This window comes from Lynx canadensis, chromosome D3 (assembly GCF_007474595.2).
Source record: "Lynx canadensis isolate LIC74 chromosome D3, mLynCan4.pri.v2, whole genome shotgun sequence".
Taxonomy (NCBI): domain Eukaryota; kingdom Metazoa; phylum Chordata; class Mammalia; order Carnivora; family Felidae; genus Lynx; species Lynx canadensis.
Window position 1 is genome coordinate 76987149 of NC_044314.2, and position 12539 is coordinate 76999687.

The following is a 12539-nucleotide window of genomic DNA, read 5'->3' on the forward strand; positions in this document are numbered from 1 at the left end:
TGGGAAGAGGGACCCGAACAGAATACCAACAGCATCTTCTACAGCTGCCAAAATGCAGCCTCAAGGCAAACCCCCCAGCCTTGCCCTGCTGAACCCGATTGCCCCACCTTCAAGGTCACAGAAGGCTTGTCTGCAAATATGAGTGATTTTTCCCAGGGGACCTAAGAGATGATGAGGAGTTTGCAGACAGAAGAGAGGAAGGAGCAGGAAGAATGCTCCCAACCAAAAGCCAGCACTTGCAGAAGCATGGAGGTGGGAAGGATCATAGCTCTTTTGAGGAACCGAGACCCAGCCAGGGCAGCAGAAGTACAGACACCCTCGGGTGACCGCGGGGCTGGAAGTGGGGTACAGATTGTGCCGGGTCTTCAACTTTATCCTCAGGGTAATGGGGAGCCACTGGAGGTTTACAACAAAGGAATGACATGACCTGACTTCCATGTTCAAAGGACCCCTCTGGCTGCTGTGAGAACAGACCCTTGGGGGCCAAGGGCAGGAGCTTGGACTCCAGCGTGGGTGTTAGTGGTCTGGTTCAGGCAAAAAGTAATGGTGTCCACACAAAAACTGTACACGTGTTCATCGTAGCCTTGTTCATAACGCCCCCGAACTGGAAATAACACGAATGTCCACTGGCGAATTGATACACAAAATGTGGTCTAACCATACGATGGAATATTTGGCCATAAAAAAAAACAACGAGGAAGTACTGACGTGTGATACGATGTGAATGAAACTTGAAAACCTTACGCTAAGTGAAAGAAGCCAGAAACAAAAAGACCATGTATTCTGTGATTCCATTTATATGAAATGTCCAGAGTAGGGGAATCCTAGAGGCAGAATTTAGATAAGAGGTTAACCAGGGCTAGGGGGAGAGACAATGGGAGCGTGCGATTGCTAACAGATGAGGGGGGTTCTTTTGGGGGTGATGAAAATAATTTGGAAGTTAGATGGTGATGATATGGCCCAAGTTGGTGACTATACTAAAATTCACTGAATTTTAAAAGGTGAAGTTTTTAGTACGTTGGGTTGGTTGATCTTATGTGTTACGCCAACTCGGCTAAGCGATGCCCGGGTAGCCAGTGAAACGTTACTTCTGGATTTGTCTTGTGAGGGTTTTTCTGGAAGAGATTAGTGTTTAAATTAATGAGCTGAATAAAGCAAGTAGCCTTCCTCAATGGGGATGGGCATCACCCAACCCGCTGAGGGCCTGAATAGCACAGAAAGCTGAAGGAAGGGAGAATTTACTTTCTCTGCTTGAGCCGGGACGGCCATCTTCTCCTGCCCTCAGACCCTGGTGCCCCTGGTTCTGGGCCTTTTGGACTCAGATCGGAACTAGACCATCTACACCCCTGGTCCTCAGACTTTCGGACTCAGATTGAATTATACCACGGACTTTCCTGCGAATGGCAGATCATGGGACTTCTCAGCCTCCATAACCATGGGAGTTAGTTCCTAGAATAGATCTCCTTCTTAAAAAAAGTTTATTTGCTTATTTAAGTAATCTCGACACCTAACATGGCTCAAACTCACGACCCTGAGATCAAGAGTCACACGCTCTTCTGACTGAGCCAGCCGGGCACCTCATACATCTCCTCTTACGTGTCTCTATACCGATACCTACCCCATCGCTGTCTTTTTTTTTTTTTTTTTTAATTTTTTTTTCAACGTTTATTTATTTTTGGGACAGAGAGAGACAGAGCATGAACGGGGGAGGGCCAGAGAGAGAGGGAGACACAGAATGGGAAACAGGCTCCAGGCTCTGAGCCATCAGCCCAGAGCCCGACGCGGGGCTCGAACTCACGGACCGCGAGATCGTGACCTGGCTGAAGTCGGACGCTTAACCGACTGCGCCACCCAGGCGCCCCCCCATCGCTGTCTTTATCCCTACCCCTATCGGTGTTGTTTCTCTAGAGAACCTCGGCTAACGTATATGTGAACTATATCCCAACCAGAAGGAAGGGGAGGGGAGAAGGGGAAGGGAGACTCGGACCCAGTGGAGGAAAGTGGCTGGATCTGGGACGTATTTTGAAGATGGGTTCCTTCAGGGGACAGAGTGGGGCAGAGGGTGGCTCTGTAGGAGTCCCTGCTTCCCTCAAATGTAATACTGGCAGGGGAGCAGAAGCAGCCGCAAGCAGAGAGCCCGTAGCAGGGAGTCCCCGGCTCCACAGTCTGAGCTGCTCAGAGCATAGAGACCATGCAGCTCTGGGATTCAGAAAGTCTGATTTTTTTTTTCTTTTTAAGAGAGAGAGCAAGAGCGTGAGCAGGGAAGAGAGGCAGAGAGAGAGAGAGAATCTTAAGCAGGTTCCATACTCAGCGTGACCTGCACTGACATCAAGAGTTAGACGCTCAACCGACTGAGCCACCCAGTAACCCCAGAAAGACTCAGAGTTTGAAGCCTCCCCTCGCCGGCTTCTTGGCTGCCTGTCATTCTACACATAGCTTGCCCTCCTGGGCCTCTGGAGGGACTGGAGGGGTGAGTCTATGAGGCTCTGAGCCGCCTTCCCAGCATTCCTCAGCACCTTGTAATCTGAGTGCATCATTACCAGCTCCAGGCAGCACTGACACCTGCCAGAGTCCACATGCGGCCTTCTCAGCGTGGTTTCAGAGTCCCCAGGCACAAACCCGACCGCGCCCAGCCAACCCCCGCTCTGAAACAGCACAGCCCGGCTTCAGAGGAGCGTTTTCCCTCCGTGACCTCACCTCAGTGCCACTGCTTCTGGAGCCCAACCCTGTCCCCAGTTCACCTCCAGAATCACTCCGGCCTCCTGTCTCTGCTAAGTTCGAATTCTGCTGCTGCCACGTCCTAGCTGTATGACCTTGGGCGAATGTCATGCTCCCCGAGCCTCCGTTCCTTCATCTGCATCATGAGGATTCAGTGAGATCTTAATGGTGCCTGAAGTGTTCAACCCAGGACTTGGCCTGTGGCAATGCCCACTAATTGTTAGGTATGGTTTTTACATTTTAAAAGCCATTTTATTGTATAATATTTGATGTATGCCACGTAACCTTTTCATTCCAAAAACACTTATTGAGGACCTATGGGGTACCAGCCCTGCTGTGGATGCCGGGGATATGGCAGGGATGAAAACGGACCCAACTGCTGCTTCTGTACCTCGTACAGAGAGAATCCACAAACAAAAACACTGACACTTTTCGTCTTTCAGATGGTAATAAGCTTTCCAGAAAGAAAAAATAATACAAATAAAGCAGGAGAGAGGCGAAGGAGCACAGCGTGGATATAATTTTGAATGGTGCGACTATAAAAAGCTTCATTGAGGAGGAAACTCTTGAGCAAAACCCTGAAATATGTTATAAAGCCTAATCACAAAATAAACATTATCTGGGAACCCAACCCCTGATTTATGAGCTAGAATATTATCACTCCTGAAGCTCGGGTTTTTGTTTTGTTTTGATAGCTCGGCTCTCCCCCCACTGAGTAAAGCACTGCGTCTCAAGCTTGCACATGCACCGCGATCACCTGGGGATCTGGTGAAAAATGCAGGCCAGGCCCGACGCTCTGCATTTCCAACAACAAAGCTATGGCTTTCGTATTAATTATCTCTAGTTCTCCCTTATGGCCTAACCCCGCTTAAGCCTTCTTATGATGTTCCTTCACCTTCCTCTCTCCCCTCCACCACGATGCCTTCTTGCCTGCCACACCCCACATTTCTCTCCTTTCTCGTGACTTCTGAAGCCTTTTACAGCTCAGTTAGAAAGCCCGAGTCAGGAGGTCAACGTGTGGCTTGACCACAAGCTCTATGTGTGGCTTTGAGCAAGCCATTGGCCTGCTTGGTGCCTCAGTTTCCCCATTCTGAAAATGGAAGACAAGAGGCTCTTCAAGACCCCTTCCGGCTTAGACTATGGGTTGGACGGTAGGTGTGTGTATGTGTGGCTTCCCAGCATCTGAACCTCATACCTGTGTTTGGGAGGGGTCCACCTTCTGGATCAAACGTCAGATTTTCTATGAAATAAAAGTATCAGATATTCATTCTCACCAAGCTGGATCATTTGGCTTGAACTTCTGGAAGCACAGGGTGAGGGCTACCTACGAGGAGAGATGATTTAGGCTTCATGGGGCCTCTGATGCTCAGCAATGGCCACAGGCTATTTGTGGCAAAATCCTTAGGCGTCATTCCATCCATCTCCCTCCCCTGGGTTTCTGCCAATTTTCTGCTTCTATTTCTCTCACCGGTTCTCTAAGCTTCCAGATACCCTTCTAACAAATTCCTTTCTGCCTGAGTTACCTAGAAATGGATTCTGTTGTTGGCAGCTAATGAGCTCAGACCTTCAAGTAGTCCTGTGTTACAACCATGTGTCTTTTTCTTTTTCTTTTTCTTAACTGTGTCTTTTCTTCAAGAGTGGCATGCCTTTTGGGTGTGCGTGTCTTATGTCTTCCCATCTCTAACCTTCCCTCCCCCGATTGAGGGGTATCTTGAGGGCCCAAACACAGTGCAAAAGTGGAAACAGCAGATTCATAGACATGGGATCCTTTCCAAGATGGTGGAGCATCTTCTAGTTCAGAGGGCCAAATTGTCAGCCTGATACAGCCAGAAGTAAAAATGCTTTGTTTGTTTGTTTTAAACAAATGGCTTTTATTTATTATTTTTCAATGTTATTATTATTTTTAGTGTTTATTTATTTTTGAGAGAGACAGAGACAGAACGCAAGTGGGTTAGGGGCAGAGAGAGAGGGAGACACAGAATCCGAAGCAGGCTCCAGGCTCTGAGCTACCGGCACAGAGCTCGACGCAGGCCTTGAACTCACAAACTGTGAGATCATGATCTGAGCCGACATCGGACGCTCAACCGACTGAGCCACCCAGGCGCCCCTAATGTTATTTATTTTGAGAGAGACAGAGACAGCGGGAGCAGGGCAGGGGCAGAGAGAGAGAGAGAAACAGAGAATCCCAAGCAGGCTCCACACCGTCAGTGCAGAGCCCGATGTGGGGCTTGAACCCATGAAACCATGAGATCATGACTGAGCTGAAACCAAGAGTCGGATGCTTCACCAATTGAGCTACCCAGGTGCCCCAGAAATGCTTTGTTTGTAAATTTCACATAAAAGTTTCAGATTTCCAGATTTTCTTGAAAAATCAGAAGATCTGGCCACACTGACACACGGTCCCACGCGCTAACATTTGGTAGAAGATGAGTAGCACCTGTTGCCTTTCAATGGGGTGTGACCTCCTCCAGTTTTCCATGGTCTCCACTCATCCCTGTTGGCCTGGACTGCTTTGTTATTTAAATGATCTGTTTGGGCCCCGGAGGCTCTTGGGTTCGTACCCCTTGTTTAGGTGAGTAGAGTGTTGTGATTCATGCCTTGTTTTCCTTGAGCGGAAAGTTTATTTATTTTGAGAGTAAGAGAGAGCGCGTGTGCAGGTGCGTGTGTGTGCGTGTGTGTGTGTGTGTGCAAGTGGGGGAAGGGCAGAGAGAGGGAGAGAGAGAATCCCAGGCAGACTCCGCACCGTTAGCACAGAGCCCGATGTGGGGCTCAAACTCATGAACCATGAGATCATGACCTGAGCCAAAGTCAGACGCTTAACTGACTAAGCCACCCAGGTGCCCCCTTGAGTGTGTCTCTTAAGGCCACAACTGGGGATAGGATGTGGCAGGCTGAGACAAGCATGGACTCTGGAGTCAGGTACCAGCTGTAAGCCTAGGAAGGCCCCTTCACCTCTTGGACCCTCGGTCTCCTCAACTCTGAGATGAAAATCCTTCCCAAGAATGTTGTAAAAAAAAAGATGAGGTCCATAAAGCGTGACACAGAGTAGGTGTTCACCAAAAGTTTATTCAACAGTTAGGGGATTCTGAGACCTTCCGTTTGGAAGGGCCCAGCAGGACGCTTGGCTCATGGTGGGTGCTTAGAAAATATACCTTCTCTCCCCCCAGCCTCTTGATTGCTGGGTTCTTGGGTAGGACTGTTTGGCTCAGCGAAAGCAGAGCAATCCGGCCACAGTACCCTCCAGAGGGGCCCGTGGGCTAGAAATAGACTGGTTCCCAAATGGCTGTGGAACATTAGGTGGGAGGCGGGGGGCATGGTACCTCCTGCAATATGGCTGGACACACCCTCTGATCTGCATGGGACCCATGGGCCTCAAGGAAAAGAGCTGATAGCCTGTCCAGGTATCTGAACCTAGGGTTCAGACAAGGTCACACCAACCCAACAGCATCAGCAGGGCTAGACATAACTACGTGCAGGGAGGAAAGGCCCCTGAGAGAGAAGATCCCAGGAGGAAGACACCAGGCGGAGAGGGCCTGACAGAGGACTAGGCTGAGAGATTGTTAGGAACAGGTGTTCAGGGAACAGTCTGAGGATGCGTTTGCCCTTCTTCGTCCCCACATAGCCCTCATTTGTTCTGGGATGAGAAGGCTGTGGGGTGAAGGCAAGGAGGGGTTCACGTGGGGCCCAAAACGCTCTGCTAAGGGATCCCCCTCTCTGACGGAGCTCAACAGGAGACACTACAGGGGACTGGCCACAGAGAGGAGTGAGCATAAAGCCTCCCAGGTAGGCAGGCCCCGAAGGGAAGTCAGCAGTGGGGCAGCGCCTGAGCCCCACGGACAGTGGGCAGAGGGGCCTCGGGCCAGCAAGGAGCAGCTCTGGCCACATCCGAGGCGTCTCCTCCCTTCCCGGACCTCGGAGGGAGCCACAGCCCCTACCAGAACCCAGAGCATGGCTGGAATCCTTGGTGAAGGGGACCCACGTCCGGGTCAGGACTTCCTGCTGGCCCAGCTGTGGTGGTGCCGGTGGGGGGGCAGTTGGAACACCAAGACCGTAGGTGGAGGCGTGGTCCTGTCATACTCATGGCTCATCCACAGCTATTCAGCACGTGCTCTGTGCCCAGTTCCGTTCCACACCTACCGTGAACAGGGAGCAGGAGCTTCAAAGCAGCAGGGAGATACCAAGCAAGTGCATCAGATGGGTCAGGGTCAATCCTGTGGTGAAATGTGTTGTGAAGAAAATGATGTGATACACTGGAGCAGCTGAGGTGGGTGGGGCTGAGTGACCAGAGCAGACTTGGTCGTTTGTGTCACCAGGGGATGAGCTAGGGGCAGAAGGGTCACAGCTTTTTCCTTTTCTTGGGTGTCACCCCAGCCCTTGCCCCGTTGGGGCCTCTGTCCCATCCGAGAAGTCAGGTCCACCGAATGCTTGCCCAGGAAGGCAGGCCAGCTCTGTAGCCCCCTCACCAAGACGACCCCAGGGGTCTCACCTAAGAATGAGGCCAAGTGGGTGGGCGTCCTCTGAACCACTGGTGGGGTTTTCGATGTGCTCCTACCTGCCCAGGTACGCCCAGACTCCAGGGCAGGGGCGTCACCTTTGACTCATCTCAGGCGGAGCTGGGAAGCTGACTGCTACTCCCCACCTCCCCTCACTACCCTGACTCTAGGACTCTGGGAGAGGATCTGACCAGAGGCACAGAAACAGGGGCTTGTGATCGCTGGGGCAGGAGCCATACCCCTCTGTGCCCTGTGGCCGTGATGAAATTTAAGGTTCATTTCTACCCTCTTCCTGTAGGAAGGGGGTGTGGTCCTTGAGGACAGGATGTCAGCATTCTTCTTTTTTTTTTTTTTAAGTTTATTTATTTATTTTAAGAGAGACAGAGAGAGAATGCATAAGCAGGGGAGGGGCAGAGAGAGGGAGAGAGAGAATCCCAAGCAGATACTGCCCTGTCAGCTTGGAGCCCGATGCTGGGCTCAAACCCCACGAACCGTGAGATCATGACCTGAGTCGAAATCAAGAGTCAGAGGTTTAAGCGACTGAGCCACCCGGGTGCCCCCACGATGTCAGCATTTCTTAGGGGACTGGCCTGGGTTTGTAGTGCTGCATGTGAAACATATGCTCTAAGTGGTGGCCAGCTGGCATCGGCCCCCACCAACATTCGCTGGTCTTTGCCCCTTCTTCCTCAGAGATGCCTCCTTCAAAACCCACTAGGTTTTTTCCCTTTGCACCTTTATCTCATTCACTCAACCCAGACCCTCCCTTCTACTTCCTGGGATGCCACATTTCCCTAGATTCAAAGCCTGGCCCCACTCTTCATTTATTACCTGTCTGCCCTTTGACTCCCTCCCCCCCCACCCACTTCTCTTTGTTTCAGCTTCCTCTTATGTAAAATAGGAATCAAGAGTCTAGCCTCATAGTGTTGTTGTATTTTTCATTCGGCAAATACAGCATGAGTTAAGACATATAAAGCCCTTTGAACAGTACTTGGCATATAATAACCACTCAATAAATGGTACCTATTTTACTCTTATCACGATTAAGTATTTACCTAGTGTCTATTCTGCTGGGCATTGGGGATTCAGTGCTGAGGAAAACAGACACCTCACAGTACAGATGGAGTACGATAAAGAATGTGCAGCATCTGGCACATAGAGGGTCCCCAGTAAAACGGGGGATCCTTTTCCCTTCCTTCCCAGGAACCAGCTGTGGGAACCCTTCCGGTCCTCGGTGTTTCCTGAAACCTACAGACCTGACATATGATGGAAGCAGAGGGGATGCTCTGGCGGGCATGTGCCACGTTGGAAAGGCTTCCCCGGCCGGGAGTCCTGTAGTGAAGTCTACCAGATGGGGCAAGCTTCAAGGGTGGCGGGTGAGTCCTCTCATACCCCCCGCTGTTCAGCCAGTGTCCAGGAACAGGGTGTGAGAAGCTTGCCTTCCTTGGATCTTCTTGGCCAGGCCTGGATTCCCCTTAGGACACTCTGACTCAGGCCTGGCTCGGGAACAGAGGTAGTTAGTTTCAACAATGTAAATCTGGTTTTGCCATTGTAACGCCCCATTCTGGTATTCAAAGCTGTCACTCAGGGCTTCACAGAAGGTGTGGCCTGTAAGGTCCAACGCACAGGCAAGAAGGGGCACAGCCTGACGCTAAGGGCTACTTAGTCACCGCTAAGAAGTTCTTTCAAGTTCTGGGCTCGATTTATAAATTATTTTTAATATTTATTTATTTTTGAGAGACAGAGACAGAGAGAGGGAGCGAGAGAGCGGGGGAGGGGCAGAGAGGGAGAGAGAGAGGGAGACACAGAATCTGAAGCAGGCTCCAGGCTCTGAGCTGTCAGCACAGAGCCCAACGTGGGGCTCAAACTCAGGAACCGCAAGATCATGACCTGAGCGGAAGTCAGACGCTTAAGCGACTGAGCCACCCAGGTGCCCTTCTGGGCTCAATTTAAAATGCCTCCTGCTGCGGGTGCCTGGGTGGCTCAGTCAGTTAAGTGTCCGACTCCAGCTCAGGTCCTGATCTCACAGTTCCTGAGTGCGAGCCGCGTCAGGCTCTGAGCTGACAGCTCAGAGTCTGGAGCCTGCTTCGGACTCTGTGTCTTCCTCTCTCTGCCTCTCCCCTGCTCGTTCTCTGTCGCTCTCTGTCCCTCAAAAATAAATAAACATTAAAAAAAATTGTTTTAAACGCCTCCTGCTCAGGGTGGGAATGGATCGGTTGCAAGGTCAGAGATTGTGTTAACTTTTGGGAGAGGGGGATTTTGAAGTACCTTAGAAAACACGGGTGTAGTTTAACTCTAGAAGCTGGGTTTAGATAAGTGATAAAACACAGTTTATGCAAGCAGAAAAGCTAAGGGAGGGGGTTTTCATAATAATAGTTACTATCAACTGAGGGCTTACCAGGAGTCAGGCACTCTGTGAAATGGTTCCGCTGAATTATCTCATGTAATCCTTACAAGAGCCCTGTGAAGGTGGTGCTCTTGTGATCCACATTTAAGATAAGAGAAAGCAGGAGGCTCAGAGAGGTGGGGCCACCTGCCCAAGGCCACACAGCTGACAAGTGGCAGAGCTGGGATGTGACTCTAAGTGGAGTGACTCCAGGGCCCACAGCCTTAACCAGTGTCAACACCAGTGTTAGTATCTTGGTGAAGCATGATGGAAAAATAAGAATCCTGAGCTACAAGAGACAGAAGAATCCTGGTGGCGGTTACTTTGCCTTTACCAGATAGGTTTGTAACCCTGCCTGGGCATTAGAATCATTAAAAAACAGTATAAAATGTAGATTTCAAGTCTCTCCCACTAGAGATACCTCTCCAGGAAATGGGGCTTAGCATCTCTATTTTTCACAGTTTCTCAAATGATTCTGAGACTGTGGGTTGAAAACTACTGCCCTAGCCTGAATAGGGGTTTTCAGGGATCTCACCTCTTCCCATCCTTGAATATTTTCCAGGGGGCTCTAGGGTGGAATCCAAACCACCTTAAAGACATATAGGAAGTACTGGGAATTACAGCAAGGATAGGGTTATGTCGTCTGGTTTGTTTCAAATCCTGGTTGTGCCATGAACTAGCTGTGTGACCTTGGGCAAAATGCTTCTTTTCAAATTCTTGGTTTCCTTAGCTTAAAAATAGGACTGATTATACTGACCTTGAGGTGGTGCTCTGAAGAATAAAAAAGTTAAAGAGTGTAAGGGAAAAGGGGTGGTAATAGGAGATTAGATTGGGCAGAATAACCCTCCATGAGATAACAATGATAAAATCTGAACAAAATATAGACCGAAAACCTCCAATTATTTGATGGCACTGTAGAGCACCCAACAGGAGGCAGAAATGTGAGGGGAGTTGATACTTGAGAGACAGGAGCTACATTGGGTGAAATCTGTATTGTTGTGGCCTCTTGCCTGAGGCACTCTCTAATCTGTGTGGGAGGTAGGGAATGTGTAGAGAGCTGTGGTCTTACTAGTTTGAGGTGTCAAGGGTACAGAATTCTATGCAAATTGCTGGAAAATTAAGGCGTGGTGGTGGGGAATCCCAGAAAGACATGAGCTGTAGAAGAGATGGGTCCCCAAATACAGATACAAACTCTGTCCAAATCCTTAGCTGTCTACTGACCTACACACATGCACAGGAGGCTCCAGAGATCCCAGTGAAATCAGCACCTGGAAGCTCAAAGAACTGAGTGGAAATTTCAGGGGTTGCCCTCTACAAGGGGGCACAGTTGGGAGTTTTGAGTCCAGCCAAGTTAGTTGCCTGCTAAAACCAAACTAAACGCTCTTGAGAGGAACATAACATAATCCAGGGTGTCTACAATGGATCATTGACAATGTCCAGCATACAAAAACCAAGTAAGTTGTAGTAGACCTGTGAAGAAACAGAAAACTGACTTATACTCAAGACTCATTTTCAAGGAGAAAAGCGATGATCCAAATGTTGGAATTAAATATCGAGGATTTGAAAGCAACTCATAAATATTTTCAAGGCCTTAAAGGAAAATATGGTCACAGTGAAGAAACAGATGGAGAACCTGAGCAGAGAAATTGAAACTATAAAAAAGAACCAAATGAAAATCCAAGAATTAAAATGTGCAACAAATGAAATGAAAAATTAACTTGATAGGTTCAATAGCAGTATGAAGATGACCAAAGACTCTGTGAATCCTTCACAGGGCTATTGTAAGGATTACATGATCAATAGAACCCCATTCTGGGGGTGCCTGGATGGCTCAGTCGGTTAAGCATCTGACTCTTGACTTGGGCTCAGTTCATGATCCGAGGGCTGTGAGATTGAGCCCCCTCATTGGGCTCCATGCTGAGTGTGGAGCCTGCTTGGGATTCTCTCTCTCCCTCTTCCTGTCTCTCCCCTGCTCATGCTCTCTCATGCATGTACTCTCTCTCTCTCTCTTGGAATAAATAAATAAACATTTAAAAAAGAAGCGTGAACAATCTTCAGAAAAGAAAGAAAGAAAGAAGTTACCCATTCCGAATACCAGAGAGAAAAAGAAAATTGAAAAAAATTAAACAGAGCTTCATGGACCTGTGGGAAAACATTAAAAGATCTATATACCACGCGTAATTGAATTTTTAGAAAAAAGAGGGAGAATGGGGCATAAGAATATTTGAAGAAATATTTGCTGATGATTTCTCAAATGTAATTAAAGATAAATTTGCACATTCAAAAAGCTCAGTGGCGCCCACACAAGAAAAATACAAAGAAAGCCATACCCAGCATAGCATAGTCACACAACCAAAATCCAAAGAGAATAAGAAAAATCTTGAAAACAGCCACAGAAAAATGACACATTATAAACAGGGGATCTATGATATAAATGACAGCTGACTTCTCATTGCAAATGAGAAGCTGGAACCTAACAGATCGACATCTTTAAAATTCAGGAAAACAAAACAAAACATAGTAAATCCCTTCTTGAACCAGATATCTATATCCAGTGAAGATATACTTCAAACATGAAGGCAAAATAGACACATTTGCAGATAAACAAAAACTGTGTTTGTCACCAGCAAACCTGTATAATAAGAGATGCCAAAGGAAGTTTATCTGGAAGAAGGGAGATGGCATCAGATAAACACTCAGATCTAAAGGAAGGAATGAAAAACGCTTGAATGGTAAATATGTGAGTAAATAATTTTTAAAAAATTCTATTTTTTCATTTCTTGATTTCTTTAAAAGACATAACTATTTGAAAGCTAAAATTATGACATTATATTATAGGGTTTATAACAGATGTAATTTATGTAGTAACAACAGCATACAGGCTAAGAATCCATATTCTGGCACTGTATATATATTCCTGTATATATTGTTGTGAAGTTCCTATA